Source organism: Osmerus mordax, chromosome 3 (genome assembly GCF_038355195.1).
Source record: "Osmerus mordax isolate fOsmMor3 chromosome 3, fOsmMor3.pri, whole genome shotgun sequence".
Lineage (NCBI taxonomy): Eukaryota > Metazoa > Chordata > Actinopteri > Osmeriformes > Osmeridae > Osmerus > Osmerus mordax.
The window spans coordinates 10,191,890-10,218,791 of record NC_090052.1 but is presented as its reverse complement, the minus strand read 5'-3'; positions in this window follow the sequence as shown (position 1 = coordinate 10,218,791).

Below are 26,902 nucleotides of genomic sequence, written 5' to 3'. Positions count from 1 at the left end.
TATGGCGTCCGTTATAGGTTATTGAGGCTTTTTTGTTCCTCATGAGAAATAAGGTATATCTAATGAATTTCAGAATTTTGGGACAAATGGGATGCGAATGGCATCACTTTGTAAATGGAAAATTGGGGCTTGGCCGTAGCGCCACCTATGGATAATGGTGCGTCATTTGTGGTGTGGTAGTTACTCCTGGCCTATACTATCGGAAACACACTAGATCTAGTGATAACAACTGGACTAAATATCAATAATATTTCAATAACTGATCTACCCCTCTCAGACCATCATTATATACTTTTTAATGTGGAAATTATCCTAACAAAAACCAAAAAAGAATTCTTAGTCCATAGAAGATATTTAGACGATACAGCTATGATGACATTTTCTGAACAATTTGCTCTACATGAGCCGACTTACCATGATTGCTCTCTGAATGAAATGGTAGAGAACCTCAATTATGCACTATTATCTGTGTTAGACTCTGTTGCACCACTGAAAACCAAAAAGAAGTGCACAAGCAGAACCTCCCCATGGCTGAGAAATAAAAATTTTAGTGAAACGAAAAGAAAATGCCGTGCAGCAGAGAGAAAATGGAGGAAAACAAAGATCACTATCCACTACAATATCTACAAAGATACACTAACCACCTTTAACAAAACCATCCGTCTAGCAAGGAGAGAATATTTCTCCAACATTATTACAGAAAATGCCAGAAATTCCAGAGTTCTTTTCTCCACCATTGACCAGCTGCTAAACACTGTCCCTGCCCCACCTCCATCCTCAGCAGTTAAATGTGAAGAGCTTGCTTTGTTCTTCAAGAACAAAATAACTTTGATTAGAGCGAGTATTATTAATAGTGGGGTCGAAACTGACATCAGTAGATTCTGCAACATAACCATGAGCACATTTACCTGTATCACACTTAGTGAACTTTCCAAAATTGTCAGCGAATCTAACTCCACAACCTCAGATATTGATCCTATACCCACAACATTCTTTAAGCGAGTGTTTGATAGTGTCTCAGGTCCGGTGCTAGAGATTATAAACACATCCCTTAGAACTGGCGTCTTCCCAGATGCCTTCAAAACAGCTGTTGTAAAGCCCCTATTAAAGAAACCCAAATTGGATAACAGTCTACTTGCAAATTACAGACCAATATCAAACCTCCCATTTATTAGTAAAGTACTGGAAAAGATAGTTTTAGTCCAATTAAATTATTTTCTTGAAGAAAATAACATCCTGGAAGTCTCGCAGTCAGGTTTCAGGAAATATCACAGTACTGAAACTGCTCTCACCAAAATAATTAGCGACCTCAGACTAAACTCTGATGCAAATAAAGTCTCTATCCTTATCCTGTTAGATCTCAGTGCAGCATTTGATACAATTGATCACGACATCCTAATCAATAGACTGGAAAAGCTTATTGGGTTCACGGATAGTGTATTGAACTGGCTGAAATCATATATCACAGGAAGGAAGTTTTATGTTAGTTTAGGTGACCATAGGTCCAAGAAACATCAGAACTGCTACGGGGTTGCTCAAGGAAGCTGCTTAGGTCCATTACTTTTTTCTCTTTATATGTTACCACTCGGCGACATAATCAGAAAACATAACATAGATTTCCATAGCTATGCGGATGACACACAACTATATATATCCACTGAACCCAACGATGCAACGGCCATCAATTCCATTACAAACTGCCTGTTGGCAATAAACAAATGGATGAATGATAACTTTCTTAAATTAAATGAAGACAAAACCGAAGTCCTACTATGTGGCCCCAAATCCAAAAGAGAGATGCTTATTAAGAATCTTGGAGGCTTAACCCCCTGTCTTAAACCAGAGGTGACGAGTCTCTGCGTAATCCTGGACTCAGATTTGATATTCAACTCTCACATTAATAAAGTGACCAAAACAGCTTTCTTTCACCTGAGGAATATAGCAAAGGTACGACCATTCATAAACCAAAATGATGCAGAGAAGTTAATTCATGCTTTTATATCCAGCCGGCTGGACTACTGTAACGCACTTTTCACTGGTCTTCCCAAGAAAACCACTGAAAGACTACAGCTCATTCAAAATTCTGCAGCTAGATTATTAACCAAAACTAAAAGGAGAAAACACATTAGTCCTGTCCTAGCTACTTTACACTGGCTCCCTGTTACCTTCAGAATTGACTTTAAGGTCCTTTTTCTCACATACAAAGCTCTACACGGACAAGGACCTAGCTACATTGCTAACTCCTTTATAAACTACACACCAGCTAGAACACTGCGATCATCAAATGCAGGCCTATTAGAGGTCACCAGAAGCAGTCATAAGAAGATTGGTGATTCGGCCTTTGTCAATTATGCCCCAAAACTATGGAACAAATTACCCATAAATATTAGGGAAGCTAACACTCTAGACATTTTTAAAAGACAGCTTAAAACCTACCTTTTTACCGAAGCATTTAAGTAATTTTATCTCAAAAGGGTTTTCCTACTTTTTAAAGTTGTTTTCTCTCTTGAACAGAGATCTTATTGGGATTTTTATTATTGTTTGAATTATTTATCACTTGTATTATTGTTTTTATTGATTTTATGTAAAGCACCTTGAGCTACAATTCTTGTATGAAATGTGCTATATAAATAAAGTCTTACTTACTTACTTACTTACTATCAATGTTTCAGGATTTTGAGAACATTTTCTAAAATGCATTACCATCAAGATCCACAAGGGCCTTCACTTCAAGCCAAGGAATGAGTGGGGGCTTGGTCAGCCCACAATTGCCTGAAATGTTGTGTATGCGTCTCGCCAAGCCCGCGCGTGTGTCAAGGGAAAGGCTGAGTGTGTGAGAATGTGGAGCACGCGCGCGCTGAAGAGCAGGGGAGACATTTCATTGAAAATTTCGTTAGCAATTAGCCAAGCATGCATGTTTCAAATATTCACATAAAATCGACTTTTCATGTTACAGTCAACTCTTCCTCAGATTTGTGTACTAAACATTCTCAAGAGTCTTCATATGAACTTGTGATTGAATCAAAGTATCAGTTTTTGACCGGCGGATGTGTAAAGCATTATTTTAGCGTTAGCGATAAATTCGATTTGCTTTATATCAATCATTTTTTGAGATATGAAGTTGCCTTTGCACATGGTATCATGTTGTAGTGTCGTCCACCGATATACCAAGTTTAGTGTTGATATCTCAAAGATTTGCTGAGATTTGACCCAAGTTCCTGTTTGGTTACTTTTTTGCTGATTTTGATTGGCTGTGCCGGACAAACGGTTTATAAAATCAAAACGCCATGGGATAACTTTTGTGAGGCTTGGTCTGAAGATCATCTCTGGTCATTTTGAAGAAGATATGACAAAAATTGTAGGAGGAGTAGGCTTTCAAAGGTTTTTGATACAACCGGAAATAGCGGAAAATCTATATAACCGGAAATTGACGTCATAGGGTGCGTTGAACTCGTCTTGATCCAGGGAATCCAATGGTACCTCATTTTTGAAAATCAGTCATACGGTTCAAAAGTTGCGTGTGTAAACACAAGTCCAACTTTGACCCATTGGTGGCGCTAGAGTGGTCTGATGGGATACATGAAACTTGGTGTAGGTATAGAAGGAACTGTCCTTAATGAGTGTGCCAAATTTAACAAAAAGTTATCCAAGGGTTCTAGGGGCTGCCATTGACTCCCATGGAACTAGAATAATAATAATAATAATAATAAAACTAACAATAACAATAGGTTTCCTCCTTACGGAGGAATCCTAAATATAACTGCAAGCAGCAATGGCGGATTCCTCCAAACATTGCAAACCATTGAAAAATTTATATTCTTTACAAATTGTCACTGTAAAAATCCATGCTGCAGACTTACCGATGGGACACCAAATCTGAAATGCAATACCATCAAGATCCACAAGAGCTTTTATTCCGAGCCAAGGAGTGAAGGGAGGGGGCTTGGTGAGCCTACCCATTCCAGAAAGCCTTGTATCTTTGTGCATCAGGGCGTGGCCAGTAGCGTCACCTATGGGTGATGTTGGGCCATTTGTGGTGTGGTAGTTACTGTTAACCTATACTATCAATGTCTCAGGATTTTTAGAACTTTTTACCATTGCATACAAAATCGGAAATGCAATACCATCAAGATCCACATGGGCCTTTGCTAAAGACCAAGCAATGAGTGGGGGCTTGGTCAGCCCACAATTGTCTGAAATGTTGTGTATGCGTCTCGCCAAGCTTGCGCGTGTCAAGGGAAAGGCTGAGTGTGTGAGAATGTGGAGCGCGCGCGCTGAGGGTCAGGGGAGACATTTCATTGGAAATTTCCTTAACAATTAGCAGAGCATGCATTTTTCAAATATTCACCAAAAATCAACTTTTCATCTTAGAGTCAACTTTTTCTGAGATTTGTGTACTAAACATTCTCAAGAGTCTTTATGAACATGTGATTGAATCAGAGGTTTTTGACTGGCGGGTGTGTAAAGCATTATTTTAGCGTTAGATAGAAATAAATTAGATTTCCTTTATTTCAATCATTTTTTAAGATATTAATTTGCCTTCTCACATGGGAACATGATGTAATGTCTTTGAAATTCAAAAATCTGTTGAAGAATTCAGTGAGGGTTGCTCTGACGATGATACCTGCCAATTCTGGGGACGATTGGACAAAAATTGTAGGAGAAGTAAAGAAAAAACGTGTTTCCTAAATCTTTATTGTACAAAAAAATCCAATATGGCGGCCGTTATAGGTTATTGAGGCTTTTTTGTTCCACATGAGAAATAAGGCATATCTAATGAATTTCAGAATTTTGGGACAAATGGGATGCGAATGGCATCACTTTGTAAATGGAAAATTGGGGCTTGGCCGTAGCGCCACCTATGGATAATGGTGCGTCATTTGTGGTGTGGTAGTTACTCCTGGCCTATACTATCAATGTTTCAGGATTTTGAGAACTTTTTCTAAAATGCATTACCATCAAGATCCACAAGGGCCTTCACTTCAAGCCAAGGAGTGAAGGGAGGGGGCTTGGTGAGCCTACCCATTCCAGAAAGCCTTGTATCTTTGTGTATCAGGTCGTGGCCTGTAGCGTCACCTATGGGTGATATTGGGCCATTTGTGGTGTGGTAGTTACTCTTGGCCTATACTATCAATGTTTCAGGATTTTGAGAACTTTTTACCATTGCATACAAAATCGGAAATGCAATACCATCAAGATCCACATGGGCCTTTGCTAAAGACCAAGCAATGAGTGGGGCTTGGTCAGCCCACAATTGCCTGAAATGTTGTGTATGCGTCTCGTCAAGCTTGCGCGTGTGTCAGGGAAAGGCTGAGTGTGTGAGAATGTGGAGCGCGCGCGCTGAGGAGCAGGGGAGACATTTCATTGGAAATTTCCTTAACAATTAGCCAAGCAAGCATTTTTCAAATATTCACCTAAATTCAACTTTTCATCTTACAGTCAACTTTTTCTGAGATTTGTGTACTAAACATTCTCAAGAGTCTTCATGAACTTGTGATTGAATCAGAGTTTTTTGACTGCCGTATGTGTAAAGCATTATTTTAGCGTTAGAAATAAATTAGATTTCCTTTATTTCAATCATTTTTTAAGATATTAATTTGCCTTCTCACATGGGAACATGACGTAGTGTCTTTCACGTGACACACCAAGTTTGGTGTTGATATTTCAAAGATTTGCTGAGATTTGATCCAACTTCCTGTTTGGTTGCTCTGTTGACGATTTTGATTGGCTGTACCGGACAAACGGTTTTGAAATTCAAAAATCTGTTGAAGATTTCAGTGAGGGTTAATCTGACGATGATACCTGGCAATTCTGGGGAAGATTGGACAAAAATTGTAATAGAAGTAGCGAAAAAACGTGTTTCCTAAATCTTTATTGTACAAAAAAATCCAATATGGCGGCCGTTATAGGTTATTGAGGCTTTTTTGTTCCTCGTGAGAAATAAGGCATATCTAATTGAATTTCAGAATTTTGGGACAAATGGGATGAGAATGGCATCACTTTGTAAATAGACAATTGGGGCTTGGCCGTAGCGCCACCTATGGATAATGGTGCGTCATTTGTGGTGTGGTAGTTACTCCTGGCCAATACTATCAATGTTTCAGGATTTTGAGAACTTTTTCTAAAATGCATTACCATCAAGATCCACAAGAGCCTTCACTTCAAGCCAAGGAATGAGTGGGGGCTTTGTCAGCCCACAATTGCCTGAAATGTTGTGTATGCGTCTCGCCAAGCCCGCGTGTGTGTCAAGGGAAAGGCTGAGTGTGTGAGAATGTGGAGCACGCGCGCGCTGAAGAGCAGGGGAGACATTTCATTGAAAATTTCGTTAGCAATTAGCCAAGCATGCATTTTTCAAATATTCACCACAAATCGACTTTTCATGTTACAGTCAACTTTTCCTCAGATTTGTGTACTAAACATTCTCAAGAGTCTTCATATGAACTTGTGATTGAATCAAAGTATCAGTTTTTGACCGGCGGATGTGTAAAGCATTATTTTTGCGTTAGCGATAAATTCAATTTGCTTTAAATCAACCATTTCTGGAGATATGAAATAGCCTTTGCACATGGTAACATGTTGTAGTGTCTTCCTTGTGACATACCAAGTTACGTGTTGATATCTCAAAGATTTGCTGAGATTTGACCCAAGTTCCTGTTTGGTTACTTTTTTGCTGATTTTGATTGGCTGTGCCGGACAAACGGTTTAGAAAATCAAAACGCCATGGGATAACTTTTGTGAGGCTTGGTCTGAAGATCATCTCTGGTCATTTTGAAGAAGATATGACAAAAATTGTAGGAGGAGTAGGCTTTCAAAGGTTTTTGATACAACCGGAAATAGCGGAAAATCTATATAACCGGAAATTGACGTCATATGGTGCGTTGAACTCGTCTTGATCCAGGGAATCCAATGGTACCTCATTTTTGAAAATCAGTCATACGGTTCAAAAGTTGCGTGTGTAAACACAAGTCCAACTTTGACCCATTGGTGGCGCTAGAGTGGTCTGATGGGATACATGAAACTTGGTGTAGGTATAGAAGGAACTGTCCTTAATGAGTGTGCCAAATTTGTCAAAAAGTTATCCAAGGGGTCTAGGGGCTGCCATTGACTCCCATGGAACTAGAATAATAATAATAAATATAACTGCAAGCAGCAATGGCGGATTCCTCCAAACATTGCAAACCACTGAAAAATGTATATTCTTTACAAATTGTCACTGTAAAATTCCATGCTGCAGACTTACCAATGGGATACCAAATCTGAAATGCAATACCATCAAGATCCACAAGGGCTTTTATTTCAAGCCAAGGAGTGAAGGGAGGGGGCTTGGTGAGCCTACCCATTCCAGAAAGCCTTGTATCTTTGTGTATCAGGGCGTGGCCTGTAGCGTCACTTATGGCTGATATTGGGCCATTTGTGGTGTGGTAGTTACTCTTGGCCTATACTATCAATGTTTCAGGATTTTTAGAACTTTTTACCATTGCATACAAAATCGGAAATGCAATACCACCAAGATCCACATGGGCCTTTGCTAAAGACCAAGCAATGAGTGGGGGCTTGGTCAGCCCACAATTGCCTGAAATGTTGTGTATGCGTCTCGCCAAGCTTGCGCGTGTGTCAAGGGAAAGGCTGAGTGTGTGAGAATGTGGAGCGCGCGCGCTGAGGGTCAGGGGAGACATTTAGTTGGAAATTTCCTTAATAATTAGCCAAGCATGCATTTTTCAAATATTCACCAAAAATCAGCTTTTCATCTTAGAGTCAACTTTTTCTGAGATTTGTGTACTAAACATTCGCAAGAGTCTTCATGAACTTGTGATTGAATTAGAGTTTTTTGACTGGCGGAAGTGTAAAGCATTATTTTAGCGTTAGATAGAAATAAATTAGATTTCCTTTATTTCAATCATTTTTTAAGATATTAATTTGCCTTCTCACATGGGAACATGATGTAGTGTCTTTCACGTGACACACCAAGTTTGGTGGTGATATTTCAAAGATTTGCTGAGATTTGATCCAACTGCCTGTTTGGTTGCTTTGTTGACGATTTTGATTGGCTGTACCGGACAAACGGTTATGAAATTCAAAAATCTGTTGAAGATTTCAGTGAAGGTTGCTCTGACGATGATACCTGCCAATTCTGGGGAAGATTGGACAAAAAATGTAGGAGAAGTAGCAAAAAAACGTGTTTCCTAAATCTTTATTGTACAAAAAAATCCAATATGGCGGCCGTTATAGGTTATTGAGGCTTTTTTGTTCCTCATGAGAAATAAGGCATATCTAATGAATTTCAGAATTTTGGGACAAATGGGATGCGAATGGCATCACTTTGTAAATGGAAAATTGGGGCTTGGCCGTAGCGCCACCTATGGATAATGGTGCGTCATTTGTGGTGTGGTAGTTACTCCTGGCCTATACTATCGGAAACACACTAGATCTAGTGATAACAACTGGACTAAATATCAATAATATTTCAATAACTGATCTACCCCTCTCAGACCATCATTATATACTTTTTAATGTGGAAATTATCCTAACAAAAACCAAAAAAGAATTCTTAGTCCATAGAAGATATTTAGACGATACAGCTATGATGACATTTTCTGAACAATTTGCTCTACATGAGCCGACTTACCATGATTGCTCTCTGAATGAAATGGTAGAGAACCTCAATTATGCACTATTATCTGTGTTAGACTCTGTTGCACCACTGAAAACCAAAAAGAAGTGCACAAGCAGAACCTCCCCATGGCTGAGAAATAAAAATGTTAGTGAAACGAAAAGAAAATGCCGTGCAGCAGAGAGAAAATGGAGGAAAACAAAGATCACTATCCACTACAATATCTACAAAGATACACTAACCACCTTTAACAAAACCATCCGTCTAGCAAGGAGAGAATATTTCTCCAACATTATTACAGAAAATGCCAGAAATTCCAGAGTTCTTTTCTCCACCATTGACCAGCTGCTAAACACTGTCCCTGCCCCACCTCCATCCTCAGCAGTTAAATGTGAAGAGCTTGCTTTGTTCTTCAAGAACAAAATAACTTTGATTAGAGCGAGTATTATTAATAGTGGGGTCGAAACTGACATCAGTAGATTCTGCAACATAACCATGAGCACATTTACCTGTATCACACTTAGTGAACTTTCCAAAATTGTCAGCGAATCTAACTCCACAACCTCAGATATTGATCCTATACCCACAACATTCTTTAAGCGAGTGTTTGATAGTGTCTCAGGTCCGGTGCTAGAGATTATAAACACATCCCTTAGAACTGGCGTCTTCCCAGATGCCTTCAAAACAGCTGTTGTAAAGCCCCTATTAAAGAAACCCAAATTGGATAACAGTCTACTTGCAAATTACAGACCAATATCAAACCTCCCATTTATTAGTAAAGTACTGGAAAAGATAGTTTTAGTCCAATTAAATTATTTTCTTGAAGAAAATAACATCCTGGAAGTCTCGCAGTCAGGTTTCAGGAAATATCACAGTACTGAAACTGCTCTCACCAAAATAATTAGCGACCTCAGACTAAACTCTGATGCAAATAAAGTCTCTATCCTTATCCTGTTAGATCTCAGTGCAGCATTTGATACAATTGATCACGACATCCTAATCAATAGACTGGAAAAGCTTATTGGGTTCACGGATAGTGTATTGAACTGGCTGAAATCATATATCACAGGAAGGAAGTTTTATGTTAGTTTAGGTGACCATAGGTCCAAGAAACATCAGAACTGCTACGGGGTTGCTCAAGGAAGCTGCTTAGGTCCATTACTTTTTTCTCTTTATATGTTACCACTCGGCGACATAATCAGAGAACATAACATAGATTTCCATAGCTATGCGGATGACACACAACTATATATATCCACTGAACCCAACGATGCAACGGCCATCAATTCCATTACAAACTGCCTGTTGGCAATAAACAAATGGATGAATGATAACTTTCTTAAATTAAATGAAGACAAAACCGAAGTCCTACTATGTGGCCCCAAATCCAAAAGAGAGATGCTTATTAAGAATCTTGGAGGCTTAACCCCCTGTCTTAAACCAGAGGTGACGAGTCTCTGCGTAATCCTGGACTCAGATTTGAATTTCAACTCTCACATTAATAAAGTGACCAAAACAGCTTTCTTTCACCTGAGGAATATAGCAAAGGTACGACCATTCATAAACCAAAATGATGCAGAGAAGTTAATTCATGCTTTTATATCCAGCCGGCTGGACTACTGTAACGCACTTTTCACTGGTCTTCCCAAGAAAACCACTGAAAGACTACAGCTCATTCAAAATTCTGCAGCTAGATTATTAACCAAAACTAAAAGGAGAAAACACATTAGTCCTGTCCTAGCTACTTTACACTGGCTCCCTGTTACCTTCAGAATTGACTTTAAGGTCCTTTTTCTCACATACAAAGCTCTACACGGACAAGGACCTAGCTACATTGCTAACTCCTTTATAAACTACACACCAGCTAGAACACTGCGATCATCAAATGCAGGCCTATTAGAGGTCACCAGAAGCAGTCATAAGAAGATTGGTGATTCGGCCTTTGTCAATTACGCCCCAAAACTATGGAACAAATTACCCATAAATATTAGGGAAGCTAACACTCTAGACATTTTTAAAAGACAGCTTAAAACCTACCTTTTTACTGAAGCATTTAAGTAATTTTATCTCAAAAGGGTTTTCCTACTTTTTAAAGTTGTTTTCTCTCTTGAACAGAGATCTTATTGGGATTTTTATTATTGTCTGAATCATTTATCACTTGTATTATTGTTTTTATTGATTTTATGTAAAGCACCTTGAGCTACAATTCTTGTATGAAATGTGCTATATAAATAAAGTCTTACTTACTTACTTACTTACTATCAATGTTTCAGGATTTTGAGAACATTTTCTAAAATGCATTACCATCAAGATCCACAAGGGCCTTCACTTCAAGCCAAGGAATGAGTGGGGGCTTGGTCAGCCCACAATTGCCTGAAATGTTGTGTTTGCGTCTCGCTAAGCTTGCGCGTGTGTCAAGGGAAAGGCTGAGTGTGTGAGAATGTGGAGCGCGCGCGCTGAGGAGCAGGGGAGACATTACATTAACATTTATTCATTTAGCAGACGCTTTTATCCAAAGCGACTTCCAAGAGAGAGCTTTACAAAGTGCATAGGTCACTGATCATAACAACAAGATAGCCAAAAAACATCGCGAGTAGCCAAACCATGAAGCACACATTGTGAACAACCAAAGTAAGTGCCAAAGGGAAGAACCATAAGAGCATGTAGTTAAACAAGTTACAATTAAACAACATGAACCGCTATAAGTGCAAGTGTACCTGTGGAAAAAAGCAAGCAACAGTAATAAAAACAATATATCACAGCGAGAACAAAAATTTAAAACAGTTACCACTAACCACAAGAGCAACAAGTCTCTAAGCAAGAGTCATTGTGATCCTTGAGGAACCTAACATCGGGTCAAGCGAACAATTCCTAAGTACCGTTGTACTCCCGGAACAAGTGCGTCTTGAGCCTTTTCTTGAAGGTGGAGAGACAGTCAGTATCTCTGATGGAGGTGGGGAGTTGATTCCACCACTGGGGGGCCAGACAGGAGAAGAGAATATCTAATGAATTTCAGAATTTTGGGACAAATGGGATGCGAATGGCATCACTTTGTAAATGGACAATTGGGGCTTGGCCGTAGCGCCAACTATGGATAATGGTGCGTCATTTGTGGTGTGGTAGTTACTCCTGGCCTATACTATCAATGTTTCAGGATTTTGAGAACCTTTTCTAAAATGCATTACCATCAAGATCCACAAGGGCCTTCACTTCAAGCCAAGGAATGAGTGGGGGCTTGGTCAGCCAACAATTGCCTGAAATGTTGTGTATGCGTCTCGCCAAGCCCACGCGTGTGTCAAGGGAAAGGCTGAGTGTGTGAGAATGTGTAGCGCGCGCGCTGAGGAGCATGGGAGACGTTTCATTGGAAATTTCCTTAACAATTAGCCAAGCATGCATTTTTCAAATATTCAACAAAATTCAACTTTTCATCTTACAGTCAACTTTGTGTAAAGCATTATTTTAGCGTTAGAAATAAATTAGATTTACTTTATTTCAATCATTTTTTAAGATATTAATTTGCCTTCTCACATGGGAACATGATGTAGTGTCTTTCACGTGACACACCAAGTTTGGTGGTGATATTTCAAAGATTTGCTGAGATTTGATCCAACTTCCTGTTTGGTTGCTTTGTTGACGATTTTGATTGGCTGTACCGGACAAACGGTTTTGAAATTCAAAAATCTGTTGAAGAATTCAGTGAGGGTTGCTCTGACGATGATACCTGCCAATTCTGGGGAAGATTGGACAAAAATTGTAGGAGAAGTAGCAACAAAACTTGTTTCCTAAATCTTTATTGTACAAAACAATCCAATATGGCGGCCGTTATAGGTTATTGAGGCTTTTTTGTTCCTCATGAGAAATAAGGCATATCTAATGAATTTCAGAATTTTGGGACAAATGGGATGCGAATGGCATCACTTTGTAAATGGAAAATTGGGGCTTGGCCGTAGCGCCACCTATGGATAATGGTGCGTCATTTGTGGTGTGGTAGTTACTCCTGGCCTATACTATCAATGTTTCAGGATTTTGAGAACTTTTTCTAAAATGCATTACCATCAAGATCCACAAGGACCTTCACTTCAAGCCAAGGAATGAGTGGGGGCTTGGTCAGCCCACAATTGCCTGAAATGTTGTGTATGCGTCTCGCCAAGCCCGCGCGTGTGTCAAGGGAAAGGCTGAGTGTGTGAGAATGTGGAGCACGCGCGCGCTGAAGAGCAGGGGAGACATTTCATTGAAATTTCGTTAGCAATTAGCCAAGCATGCATGTTTCAAATATTCACATAAAATCGACTTTTCATGTTACAGCCAACTTTTCCTCAGATTTGTGTACTAAACATTCTCAAGAGTCTTCATATGAACTTGTGATTGAATCAAAGTATCAGTTTTTGACCGGCGGATGTGTAAAGCATTATTTTAGCGTTAGCGATAAATTCGATTTGCTTTATATCAATCATCTTTTGAGATATGAAGTTGCCTTTGCACATGGTAACATGTTGTAGTGTCGTCCACCGATATACCAAGTTTAGTGTTGATATCTCAAAGATTTGCTGAGATTTGACCCAAGTTCCTGTTTGGTTACTTTTTTGCTGATTTTGATTGGTTGTGCCGGACAAACGGTTTAGAAAATCAAAACGCCATGGGATAACTTTTGTGAGGCTTGGTCTGAAGATCATCTATGGTCATTTTGAAGAAGATATGACAATAATTGTAGGAGGAGTAGGCTTTCAAAGGTTTTTGATACAACCGGAAATAGCGGAAAATCTATACAACCGGAAATTGACGTCATAGGGTGCGTTGAACTCGTCTTCATCCAGGGAATCCAATGGTACCTCATTTTTGTAAATCAGTCATACGGTTCAAAAGTTGCGTGTGTAAACACAAGTCCAACTTTGACCCATTGGTGGCGCTAGAGTGGTCTGATGGGATACATGAAACTTGGTGTAGGTATAGAAGGAACTGTCCTTAATGAGTGTGCCAAATTTAACAAAAAGTTATCCAAGGGTTCTAGGGGCTGCCATTGACTCCCATGGAACTAGAATAATAATAATAATAATAATAATAATAATAATAATAATAAAACTAACAATAACAATAGGTTTCCTCCTTACGGAGGAATCCTAATAAATATAACTGCAAGCAGCAATGGCGGATTCCTCCAAACATTGCAAACCACTGAAAAATGTATATTCTTTACAAATAGTCACTGTAAAATTCCATGCCGCAGACTTACCAATGGGATACCAAATCTGAAATGCAATACCATCAAGATCCACAAGGGCTTTTATTTAAAGCCAAGGAGTGAAGGGAGGGGGCTTGGTTGAGCCTACCCATTCCAGAAAGCCTTGTATCTTTGTGTATCAGGGCGTGGCCTGTAGCGTCACTTATGGGTGATATTGGGCCATTTGTGGTGTGGTAGTTACTCTTGGCCTATACTATAAATGTTTCAGGATTTTGAGAACTTTTACCATTGCATACAAAATCGGAAATGCAATACCATCAAGATCCACATGGGCCTTTGCTAAAGACCAAGCAATGAGTGGGGGCTTGGTCAGCCCACAATTGCCTGAAATGTTGTGTATGCGTCTCGTCAAGCTTGCGCGTGTGTCAAGGGAAAGGCTGAGTGTGTGAGAATGTGTAGCGCGCGCGCTGAGGAGCAGAGGGAGACGTTTCATTGGAAATTTCCTTAACAATTAGCCAAGCATGCATTTTTCAAATATTCACCAAAATTCAACTTTTCATCTTACAGTCAACTTTTTCTGAGATTTGTGTACTAAACATTCTCAAGAGTTTTCATGAACTAAAGGCAAACAAATCAACAGTTATTGGCCAAAAAACATTTTTGGTTCCTGCGGCCACGCCGATCACATGACACGATCACATGACACCAAATTGATTGGACATCCTCAGAAGACGGTTCCGAGTCATCTTACCAAGTTTGGTGTTGATATTTCAAAGATTTGCTGAGATTTGATCCAACTTCCTGTTTGGTTGCTTTGTTGACGATTTTGATTGGCTGTACCGGACAAACGGTTTTGAAATTCAAAAATCTGTTAAAGAATTCAGTGAGGGTTGCTCTGACGATGATACCTGCCAATTCTGGGGAAGATTGGACAAGAATTGTAGGAGAAGTAGCAAAAAAACGTGTTTCCTAAATCTTTATTGTACAAAAACATCCAATATGGCGGCCGTTATAGGTTATTGAGGCTTTTTTGTTCCTCATGAGAAATAAGGCATATCTAATGAATTTCAGAATTTTGGGACAAATGGGATGCGAATGGCATCACTTTGTAAATGGAAAATTGGGGCTTGGCCGTAGCGCCACCTATGGATAATGGTGCGTCATTTGTGGTGTGGTAGTTACTCCTGGCCTATACTATCAATGTTTCAGGATTTTGAGAACTTTTTCTAAAATGCATTACCATCAAGATCCACAAGGGCCTTCACTTCAAGCCAAGGAATGAGTGGGGGCTTGGTCAGCCCACAATTGCCTGAAATGTTGTGTATGCGTCTCGCCAAGCCCGCGCGTGTGTCAAGGGAAAGGCTGAGTGTGTGAGAATGTGGAGCACGCGCGCGCTGAAGAGCAGGGGAGACATTTCATTGAAAATTTCGTTAGCAATTAGCCAAGCATGCATGTTTCAAATATTCACATAAAATCGACTTTTCATGTTACAGTCAACTTTTCCTCAGATTTGTGTACTAAACATTCTCAAGAGTCTTCATATGAACTTGTGATTGAATCAAAGTATCAGTTTTTGACCGGCGGATGTGTAAAGCATTATTTTAGCGTTAGCGATAAATTCGATTTGCTTTATATCAATCATCTTTTGAGATATGAAGTTGCCTTTGCACATGGTAACATGTTGTAGTGTCGTCCACCGATATACCAAGTTTAGTGTTGATATCTCAAAGATTTGCTGAGATTTGACCCAAGTTCCTGTTTGGTTACTTTTTTGCTGATTTTGATTGGTTGTGCCGGACAAACGGTTTAGAAAATCAAAACGCCATGGGATAACTTTTGTGAGGCTTGGTCTGAAGATCATCTATGGTCATTTTGAAGAAGATATGACAATAATTGTAGGAGGAGTAGGCTTTCAAAGGTTTTTGATACAACCGGAAATAGCGGAAAATCTATACAACCGGAAATTGACGTCATAGGGTGCGTTGAACTCGTCTTCATCCAGGGAATCCAATGGTACCTCATTTTTGTAAATCAGTCATACGGTTCAAAAGTTGCGTGTGTAAACACAAGTCCAACTTTGACCCATTGGTGGCGCTAGAGTGGTCTGATGGGATACATGAAACTTGGTGTAGGTATAGAAGGAACTGTCCTTAATGAGTGTGCCAAATTTAACAAAAAGTTATCCAAGGGTTCTAGGGGCTGCCATTGACTCCCATGGAACTAGAATAATAATAATAATAATAATAAAACTAACAATAACAATAGGTTTCCTCCTTACGGAGGAATCCTAATAATAAATATAACTGCAAGCAGCAATGGCGGATTCCTCCAAACATTGCAAACCACTGAAAAATGTATATTCTTTACAAATAGTCACTGTAAAATTCCATGCCGCAGACTTACCAATGGGATACCAAATATGAAATGCAATACCATCAAGATCCACAAGGGCTTTTATTTAAAGCCAAGGAGTGAAGGGAGGGGGCTTGGTTGAGCCTACCCATTCCAGAAAGCCTTGTATCTTTGTGTATCAGGGCGTGGCCTGTAGCGTCACTTATGGGTGATATTGGGCCATTTGTGGTGTGGTAGTTACTCTTGGCCTATACTATAAATGTTTCAGGATTTTGAGAACTTTTACCATTGCATACAAAATCGGAAATGCAATACCATCAAGATCCACATGGGCCTTTGCTAAAGACCAAGCAATGAGTGGGGGCTTGGTCAGCCCACAATTGCCTGAAATGTTGTGTATGCGTCTCGTCAAGCTTGCGCGTGTGTCAAGGGAAAGGCTGAGTGTGTGAGAATGTGTAGCGCGCGCGCTGAGGAGCAGAGGGAGACGTTTCATTGGAAATTTCCTTAACAATTAGCCAAGCATGCATTTTTCAAATATTCACCAAAATTCAACTTTTCATCTTACAGTCAACTTTTTCTGAGATTTGTGTACTAAACATTCTCAAGAGTTTTCATGAACTAAAGGCAAACAAATCAACAGTTATTGGCCAAAAAACATTTTTGGTTCCTGCGGCCACGCCGATCACATGACACGATCACATGACACCAAATTGATTGGACATCCTCAGAAGACGGTTCCGAGTCATCTTACCAAGTTTGGTGTTGATATTTCAAAGATTTGCTGAGATTTGATCCAACTTCCTGTTTGGTTGCTTTGTTGACGATTTTGATTGGCTGTACCGGACAAACGGTTTTGAAATTCAAAAATCTGTTAAAGAATTCAGTGAGGGTTGCTCTGACGATGATACCTGCCAATTCTGGGGAAGATTGGACAAGAATTGTAGGAGAAGTAGCAAAAAAACGTGTTTCCTAAATCTTTATTGTACAAAAACATCCAATATGGCGGCCGTTATAGGTTATTGAGGCTTTTTTGTTCCTCATGAGAAATAAGGCATATCTAATGAATTTCAGAATTTTGGGACAAATGGGATGCGAATGGCATCACTTTGTAAATGGAAAATTGGGGCTTGGCCGTAGCGCCACCTATGGATAATGGTGCGTCATTTGTGGTGTGGTAGTTACTCCTGGCCTATACTATCAATGTTTCAGGATTTTGAGAACTTTTTCTAAAATGCATTACCATCAAGATCCACAAGGGCCTTCACTTCAAGCCAAGGAATGAGTGGGGGCTTGGTCAGCCCACAATTGCCTGAAATGTTGTGTATGCGTCTCGCCAAGCCCGCGCGTGTGTCAAGGGAAAGGCTGAGTGTGTGAGAATGTGGAGCACGCGCGCGCTGAAGAGCAGGGGAGACATTTCATTGAAAATTTCGTTAGCAATTAGCCAAGCATGCATGTTTCAAATATTCACATAAAATCGACTTTTCATGTTACAGTCAACTTTTCCTCAGATTTGTGTACTAAACATTCTCAAGAGTCTTCATATGAACTTGTGATTGAATCAAAGTATCAGTTTTTGACCGGCGGATGTGTAAAGCATTATTTTAGCGTTAGCGATAAATTCGATTTGCTTTATATCAATCATCTTTTGAGATATGAAGTTGCCTTTGCACATGGTAACATGTTGTAGTGTCGTCCACCGATATACCAAGTTTAGTGTTGATATCTCAAAGATTTGCTGAGATTTGACCCAAGTTCCTGTTTGGTTACTTTTTTGCTGATTTTGATTGGTTGTGCCGGACAAACGGTTTAGAAAATCAAAACGCCATGGGATAACTTTTGTGAGGCTTGGTCTGAAGATCATCTATGGTCATTTTGAAGAAGATATGACAATAATTGTAGGAGGAGTAGGCTTTCAAAGGTTTTTGATACAACCGGAAATAGCGGAAAATCTATACAACCGGAAATTGACGTCATAGGGTGCGTTGAACTCGTCTTCATCCAGGGAATCCAATGGTACCTCATTTTTGTAAATCAGTCATACGGTTCAAAAGTTGCGTGTGTAAACACAAGTCCAACTTTGACCCATTGGTGGCGCTAGAGTGGTCTGATGGGATACATGAAACTTGGTGTAGGTATAGAAGGAACTGTCCTTAATGAGTGTGCCAAATTTAACAAAAAGTTATCCAAGGGTTCTAGGGGCTGCCATTGACTCCCATGGAACTAGAATAATAATAATAATAATAATAATAATAATAATAATAATAATAAAACTAACAATAACAATAGGTTTCCTCCTTACGGAGGAATCCTAATAATAAAACTAACAATAACAATAGGTTTCCTCCTTACGGAGGAATCCTAAATATAACTGCAAGCAGCAATGGCGGATTCCTCCAAACATTGCAAACCACTGAAAAATTTATATTCTTCACAAATTGTCACTGTAAAAATCCATGCTGCAGACTTACCAATGGGATACCAAATCTGAAATGCAATACCATCAAGATCCACAAGGGCTTTTATTTCAAGCCAAGGAGTGAAGGGAGGGGGCTTGGTGAGCCTACCCATTCCAGAAAGCCTTGTATCTTTGTGTACCAGGGCGTGGCCTGTAGCGTCACTTATGGGTGATATTGGGCCATTTGTGGTGTGGTAGTTACTCTTGGCCTATACTATCAATGTTTCAGGATTTTGAGAACTTTTTACCATTGCATACAAAATCGGAAATGCAATACCATCAAGATCCACATGGTCCTTTGCTAAAGACCAAGCAATGAGTGGGGCTTGGTCAGCCCACAATTGCCTGAAATGTTGTGTATGCGTCTCGCCAAGCTTGTGCGTGTGTCAAGGGAAAGGCTGAGTGTGTGAGAATGTGGAGCGCGCGTGCTGAGGAGCAGGGGAGACATTTCATTGGAAATTTCCTTAACAATTAGCCAAGCATGCATTTTTCAAATATTCACCTAAATTCAACTTTTCATCTTACAGTCAACTTTTTCTGAGATTTGTGTACTAAACATTCTCAAAAGTCTTCATGAACTTGTGATTGAATCAGAGTTTTTTGACTGGCGGATGTGTAAAGCATTATTTTAGCGTTAGAAATAAATTTGATTTCCTTCATTTCAATCATTTTTGAAGATATTAATTTGCCTTCCTACATGGGAACATGACGTAGTGTCTTTCACGTGACACACCAAGTTTGGTGTTGATATTTCAAAGATTTGCTGAGATTTGATCCAACTTCCTGTTTGGTTGCTTTGTTGACGATTTTGATTGGCTGTACCGGACAAACGGTTTTGAAATTCAAAAATCTGTTAAAGAATTCAGTGAGGGTTGCTCTGACGATGATACCTGCCAATTCTGGGGAAGATTGGACAAGAATTGTAGGAGAAGTAGCAAAAAAACGTGTTTCCTAAATCTTTATTGTACAAAAACATCCAATATGGCGGCCGTTATAGGTTATTGAGGCTTTTTTGTTCCTCATGAGAAATAAGGCATATCTAATGAATTTCAGAATTTTGGGACAAATGGGATGCGAATGGCATCACTTTGTAAATGGAAAATTGGGGCTTGGCCGTAGCGCCACCTATGGATAATGGTGCGTCATTTGTGGTGTGGTAGTTACTCCTGGCCTATACTATCAATGTTTCAGGATTTTGAGAACTTTTTCTAAAATGCATTACCATCAAGATCCACAAGGGCCTTCACTTCAAGCCAAGGAATGAGTGGGGGCTTGGTCAGCCCACAATTGCCTGAAATGTTGTGTATGCGTCTCGCCAAGCCCGCGCGTGTGTCAAGGGAAAGGCTGAGTGTGTGAGAATGTGGAGCACGCGCGCGCTGAAGAGCAGGGGAGACATTTCATTGAAAATTTCGTTAGCAATTAGCCAAGCATGCATGTTTCAAATATTCACATAAAATCGACTTTTCATGTTACAGTCAACTTTTCCTCAGATTTGTGTACTAAACATTCTCAAGAGTCTTCATATGAACTTGTGATTGAATCAAAGTATCAGTTTTTGACCGGCGGATGTGTAAAGCATTATTTTAGCGTTAGCGATAAATTCGATTTGCTTTATATCAATCATCTTTTGAGATATGAAGTTGCCTTTGCACATGGTAACATGTTGTAGTGTCGTCCACCGATATACCAAGTTTAGTGTTGATATCTCAAAGATTTGCTGAGATTTGACCCAAGTTCCTGTTTGGTTACTTTTTTGCTGATTTTGATTGGTTGTGCCGGACAAACGGTTTAGAAAATCAAAACGCCATGGGATAACTTTTGTGAGGCTTGGTCTGAAGATCATCTATGGTCATTTTGAAGAAGATATGACAATAATTGTAGGAGGAGTAGGCTTTCAAAGGTTTTTGATACAACCGGAAATAGCGGAAAATCTATACAACCGGAAATTGACGTCATAGGGTGCGTTGAACTCGTCTTCATCCAGGGAATCCAATGGTACCTCATTTTTGTAAATCAGTCATACGGTTCAAAAGTTGCGTGTGTAAACACAAGTCCAACTTTGACCCATTGGTGGCGCTAGAGTGGTCTGATGGGATACATGAAACTTGGTGTAGGTATAGAAGGAACTGTCCTTAATGAGTGTGCCAAATTTAACAAAAAGTTATCCAAGGGTTCTAGGGGCTGCCATTGACTCCCATGGAACTAGAATAATAATAATAATAATAATAATAAATATAACTGCAAGCAGCAATGGCGGATTCCTCCAAACATTGCAAACCACTGAAAAATGTATATTCTTTACAAATTGTCACTGTAAAATTCCATGCTGCAGACTTACCAATGGGATACCAAATCTGAAATGCAATACCATCAAGATCCACAAGGGCTTTTATTTCAAGCCAATGAGTGAAGGGAGGGGGCTTGGTGAGCCTACCCATTCCAGAAAGCCTTGTATCTTTGTGTATCAGGGCGTGGCCTGTAGCGTCACTTATGGGTGATATTGGGCCATTTGTGGTTTGGTAGTTACTCTTGGCCTATACTATCAATGTTTCAGGATTTTGAGAACTTTTTACCATTGCATACAAAATCGGAAATGCAATACCACCAAGATCCACATGGGCCTTTGCTAAAGACCAAGCAATGAGTGGGGGCTTGGTCAGCCCACAATTGCCTGAAATGTTGTGTATGCGTCTCGCCAAGCTTGCGCGTGTGTCAAGGGAAAGGCTGAGTGTGTGAGAATGTGGAGCGCGTGCGCTGAGGGTCAGGGGAGACATTTAGTTGGAAATTTCCTTAATAATTAGCCAAGCATGCATTTTTCAAATATTCACCAAAAATCAGCTTTTCATCTTAGAGTCAGCTTTTTCTGAGATTTGTGTACTAAACATTCGCAAGAGTCTTCATGAACTTGTGATTGAATTAGAGTTTTTTGACTGGCGGAAGTGTAAAGCATTATTTTAGCGTTAGATAGAAATAAATTAGATTTCCTTTATTTCAATCATTTTTTAAGATATTAATTTGCCTTCTCACATGGGAACATGATGTAGTGTCTTTCACGTGACACACCAAGTTTGGTGGTGATATTTCAATGATTTGCTGAGATTTGATCCAACTGCCTGTTTGGTTGCTTTGTTGACGATTTTGATTGGCTGTACCGGACAAACGGTTATGAAATTCAAAAATCTGTTGAAGATTTCAGTGAGGGTTGCTCTGACGATGATACCTGCCAATTCTGGGGAAGATTGGACAAAAATTGTAGGAGAAGTAGCAAAAAAACGTGTTTCCTAAATCTTTATTATACAAAAAAATCCAATATGGCGGCCGTTATAGGTTATTGAGGCTTTTTTGTTCCTCATGAGAAATAAGGCATATATAATGAATTTCAGAATTTTGGGACAAATGGGATGCGAATGGCATCACTTTGTAAATGGAAAATTGGGGCTTGGCCGTAGCGCCACCTATGGATAATGGTGCGTCATTTGTGGTGTGGTAGTTACTCCTGGCCTATACTATCGGAAACACACTAGATCTAGTGATAACAACTGGACTAAATATCAATAATATTTCAATAACTGATCTACCCCTCTCAGACCATCATTATATACTTTTTAATGTGGAAATTATCCTAACAAAAACCAAAAAAGAATTCTTAGTCCATAGAAGATATTTAGACGATACAGCTATGATGACATTTTCTGAACAATTTGCTCTACATGAGCCGACTTACCATGATTGCTCTCTGAATGAAATGGTAGAGAACCTCAATTATGCACTATTATCTGTGTTAGACTCTGTTGCACCACTGAAAACCAAAAAGAAGTGCACAAGCAGAACCTCCCCATGGCTGAGAAATAAAAATGTTAGTGAAACGAAAAGAAAATGCCGTGCAGCAGAGAGAAAATGGAGGAAAACAAAGATCACTATCCACTACAATATCTACAAAGATACACTAACCACCTTTAACAAAACCATCCGTCTAGCAAGGAGAGAATATTTCTCCAACATTATTACAGAAAATGCCAGAAATTCCAGAGTTCTTTTCTCCACCATTGACCAGCTGCTAAACACTGTCCCTGCCCCACCTCCATCCTCAGCAGTTAAATGTGAAGAGCTTGCTTTGTTCTTCAAGAACAAAATAACTTTGATTAGAGCGAGTATTATTAATAGTGGGGTCGAAACTGACATCAGTAGATTCTGCAACATAACCATGAGCACATTTACCTGTATCACACTTAGTGAACTTTCCAAAATTGTCAGCGAATCTAACTCCACAACCTCAGATATTGATCCTATACCCACAACATTCTTTAAGCGAGTGTTTGATAGTGTCTCAGGTCCGGTGCTAGAGATTATAAACACATCCCTTAGAACTGGCGTCTTCCCAGATGCCTTCAAAACAGCTGTTGTAAAGCCCCTATTAAAGAAACCCAAATTGGATAACAGTCTACTTGCAAATTACAGACCAATATCAAACCTCCCATTTATTAGTAAAGTACTGGAAAAGATAGTTTTAGTCCAATTAAATTATTTTCTTGAAGAAAATAACATCCTGGAAGTCTCGCAGTCAGGTTTCAGGAAATATCACAGTACTGAAACTGCTCTCACCAAAATAATTAGCGACCTCAGACTAAACTCTGATGCAAATAAAGTCTCTATCCTTATCCTGTTAGATCTCAGTGCAGCATTTGATACAATTGATCACGACATCCTAATCAATAGACTGGAAAAGCTTATTGGGTTCACGGATAGTGTATTGAACTGGCTGAAATCATATATCACAGGAAGGAAGTTTTATGTTAGTTTAGGTGACCATAGGTCCAAGAAACATCAGAACTGCTACGGGGTTGCTCAAGGAAGCTGCTTAGGTCCATTACTTTTTTCTCTTTATATGTTACCACTCGGCGACATAATCAGAAAACATAACATAGATTTCCATAGCTATGCGGATGACACACAACTATATATATCCACTGAACCCAACGATGCAACGGCCATCAATTCCATTACAAACTGCCTGTTGGCAATAAACAAATGGATGAATGATAACTTTCTTAAATTAAATGAAGACAAAACCGAAGTCCTACTATGTGGCCCCAAATCCAAAAGAGAGATGCTTATTAAGAATCTTGGAGGCTTAACCCCCTGTCTTAAACCAGAGGTGACGAGTCTCTGCGTAATCCTGGACTCAGATTTGAATTTCAACTCTCACATTAATAAAGTGACCAAAACAGCTTTCTTTCACCTGAGGAATATAGCAAAGGTACGACCATTCATAAACCAAAATGATGCAGAGAAGTTAATTCATGCTTTTATATCCAGCCGGCTGGACTACTGTAACGCACTTTTCACTGGTCTTCCCAAGAAAACCACTGAAAGACTACAGCTCATTCAAAATTCTGCAGCTAGATTATTAACCAAAACTAAAAGGAGAAAACACATTAGTCCTGTCCTAGCTACTTTACACTGGCTCCCTGTTACCTTCAGAATTGACTTTAAGGTCCTTTTTCTCACATACAAAGCTCTACACGGACAAGGACCTAGCTACATTGCTAACTCCTTTATAAACTACACACCAGCTAGAACACTGCGATCATCAAATGCAGGCCTATTAGAGGTCACCAGAAGCAGTCATAAGAAGATTGGTGATTCGGCCTTTGTCAATTACGCCCCAAAACTATGGAACAAATTACCCATAAATATTAGGGAAGCTAACACTCTAGACATTTTTAAAAGACAGCTTAAAACCTACCTTTTTACCGAAGCATTTAAGTAATTTTATCTCAAAAGGGTTTTCCTACTTTTTAAAGTTGTTTTCTCTCTTGAACAGAGATCTTATTGGGATTTTTATTATTGTTTGAATTATTTATCACTTGTATTATTGTTTTTATTGATTTTATGTAAAGCACCTTGAGCTACAATTCTTGTATGAAATGTGCTATATAAATAAAGTCTTACTTACTTACTTACTTACTATCAATGTTTCAGGATTTTGAGAACATTTTCTAAAATGCATTACCATCAAGATCCACAAGGGCCTTCACTTCAAGCCAAGGAATGAGTGGGGGCTTGGTCAGCCCACAATTGCCTGAAATGTTGTGTATGCGTCTCGCCAAGCCCGCGCGTGTGTCAAGGGAAAGGCTGAGTGTGTGAGAATGTGGAGCACGCGCGCGCTGAAGAGCAGGGGAGACATTTCATTGAAAATTTCGTTAGCAATTAGCCAAGCATGCATGTTTCAAATATTCACATAAAATCGACTTTTCATGTTACAGTCAACTTTTCCTCAGATTTGTGTACTAAACATTCTCAAGAGTCTTCATATGAACTTGTGATTGAATCAAAGTATCAGTTTTTGACCGGCGGATGTGTAAAGCATTATTTTAGCGTTAGCGATAAATTCGATTTGCTTTATATCAACCATTTTTGGAGATATGAAATAGCCTTTGCATATGGTAACTTGTTGTAGTGTCTTCCTTGTGACATACCAAGTTACGTGTTGATATCTCAAAGATTTGCTGAGATTTGACCCAACTTCCTGTTTGGTTTCTTTTATTGCTGATTTTGATTGGCTGTGCCGGACAAACGGTTTAGAAAATCAAAACGCCATGGGATAACTTTTGTGAGGCTTGGTCTGAAGATCATCTCTGGTCATTTTGAAGAAGATATGACAAAAATTGTAGGAGGAGTAGGCTTTCAAAGGTTTTCTATACAACCGGAAATAGCGGAAAATCTATATAACCGGAAATTGACGTCATAGGGTGCGTTGAACTCGTCTTGATCCAGGGAATCCAATGGTACCTCATTTTTGAAAATCAGTCATACGGTTCAAAAGTTGCGTGTGTAAACACAAGTCCAACTTTGACCCATTGGTGGCGCTAGAGTGGTCTGATGGGATACATGAAACTAGGTGTAGGTATAGAAGGAACTGTCCTTAATGAGTGTGCCAAATTTAACAAAAAGTTATCCAAGGGTTCTAGGGGCTGCCATTGACTCCCATGGAACTAGAATAATAATAATAATAATAATAATAATAATAATAAAACTAACAATAACAATAGGTTTCCTCCTTACGGAGGAATCCTAATAATAATAATAAAACTAACAATAACAATAGGTTTCCTCCTTACGGAGGAATCCTAATAATAATAAAACTAACAATAACAATAGGTTTCCTCCTTACGGAGGAATCCTAAATATAACTGCAAGCAGCAATGGCGGATTCCTCCAAACATTGCAAACCACTGAAAAATTTATATTCTTCACAAATTGTCACTGTAAAAATCCATGCTGCAGACTTACCAATGGGATACCAAATCTGAAATGCAATACCATCAAGATCCACAAGGGCTTTTATTTCAAGCCAAGGAGTGAAGGGAGGGGGCTTGGTGAGCCTACCCATTCCAGAAAGCCTTGTATCTTTGTGTACCAGGGCGTGGCCTGTAGCGTCACTTATGGGTGATATTGGGCCATTTGTGGTGTGGTAGTTACTCTTGGCCTATACTATCAATGTTTCAGGATTTTGAGAACTTTTTACCATTGCATACAAAATCGGAAATGCAATACCATCAAGATCCACATGGTCCTTTGCTAAAGACCAAGCAATGAGTGGGGCTTGGTCAGCCCACAATTGCCTGAAATGTTGTGTATGCGTCTCGCCAAGCTTGTGCGTGTGTCAAGGGAAAGGCTGAGTGTGTGAGAATGTGGAGCGCGCGTGCTGAGGAGCAGGGGAGACATTTCATTGGAAATTTCCTTAACAATTAGCCAAGCATGCATTTTTCAAATATTCACCTAAATTCAACTTTTCATCTTACAGTCAACTTTTTCTGAGATTTGTGTACTAAACATTCTCAAAAGTCTTCATGAACTTGTGATTGAATCAGAGTTTTTTGACTGGCGGATGTGTAAAGCATTATTTTAGCGTTAGAAATAAATTTGATTTCCTTCATTTCAATCATTTTTGAAGATATTAATTTGCCTTCCTACATGGGAACATGACGTAGTGTCTTTCACGTGACACACCAAGTTTGGTGTTGATATTTCAAAGATTTGCTGAGATTTGATCCAACTTCCTGTTTGGTTGCTTTGTTGACGATTTTGATTGGCTGTACCGGACAAACGGTTTTGAAATTCAAAAATCTGTTAAAGAATTCAGTGAGGGTTGCTCTGACGATGATACCTGCCAATTCTGGGGAAGATTGGACAAGAATTGTAGGAGAAGTAGCAAAAAAACGTGTTTCCTAAATCTTTATTGTACAAAAACATCCAATATGGCGGCCGTTATAGGTTATTGAGGCTTTTTTGTTCCTCATGA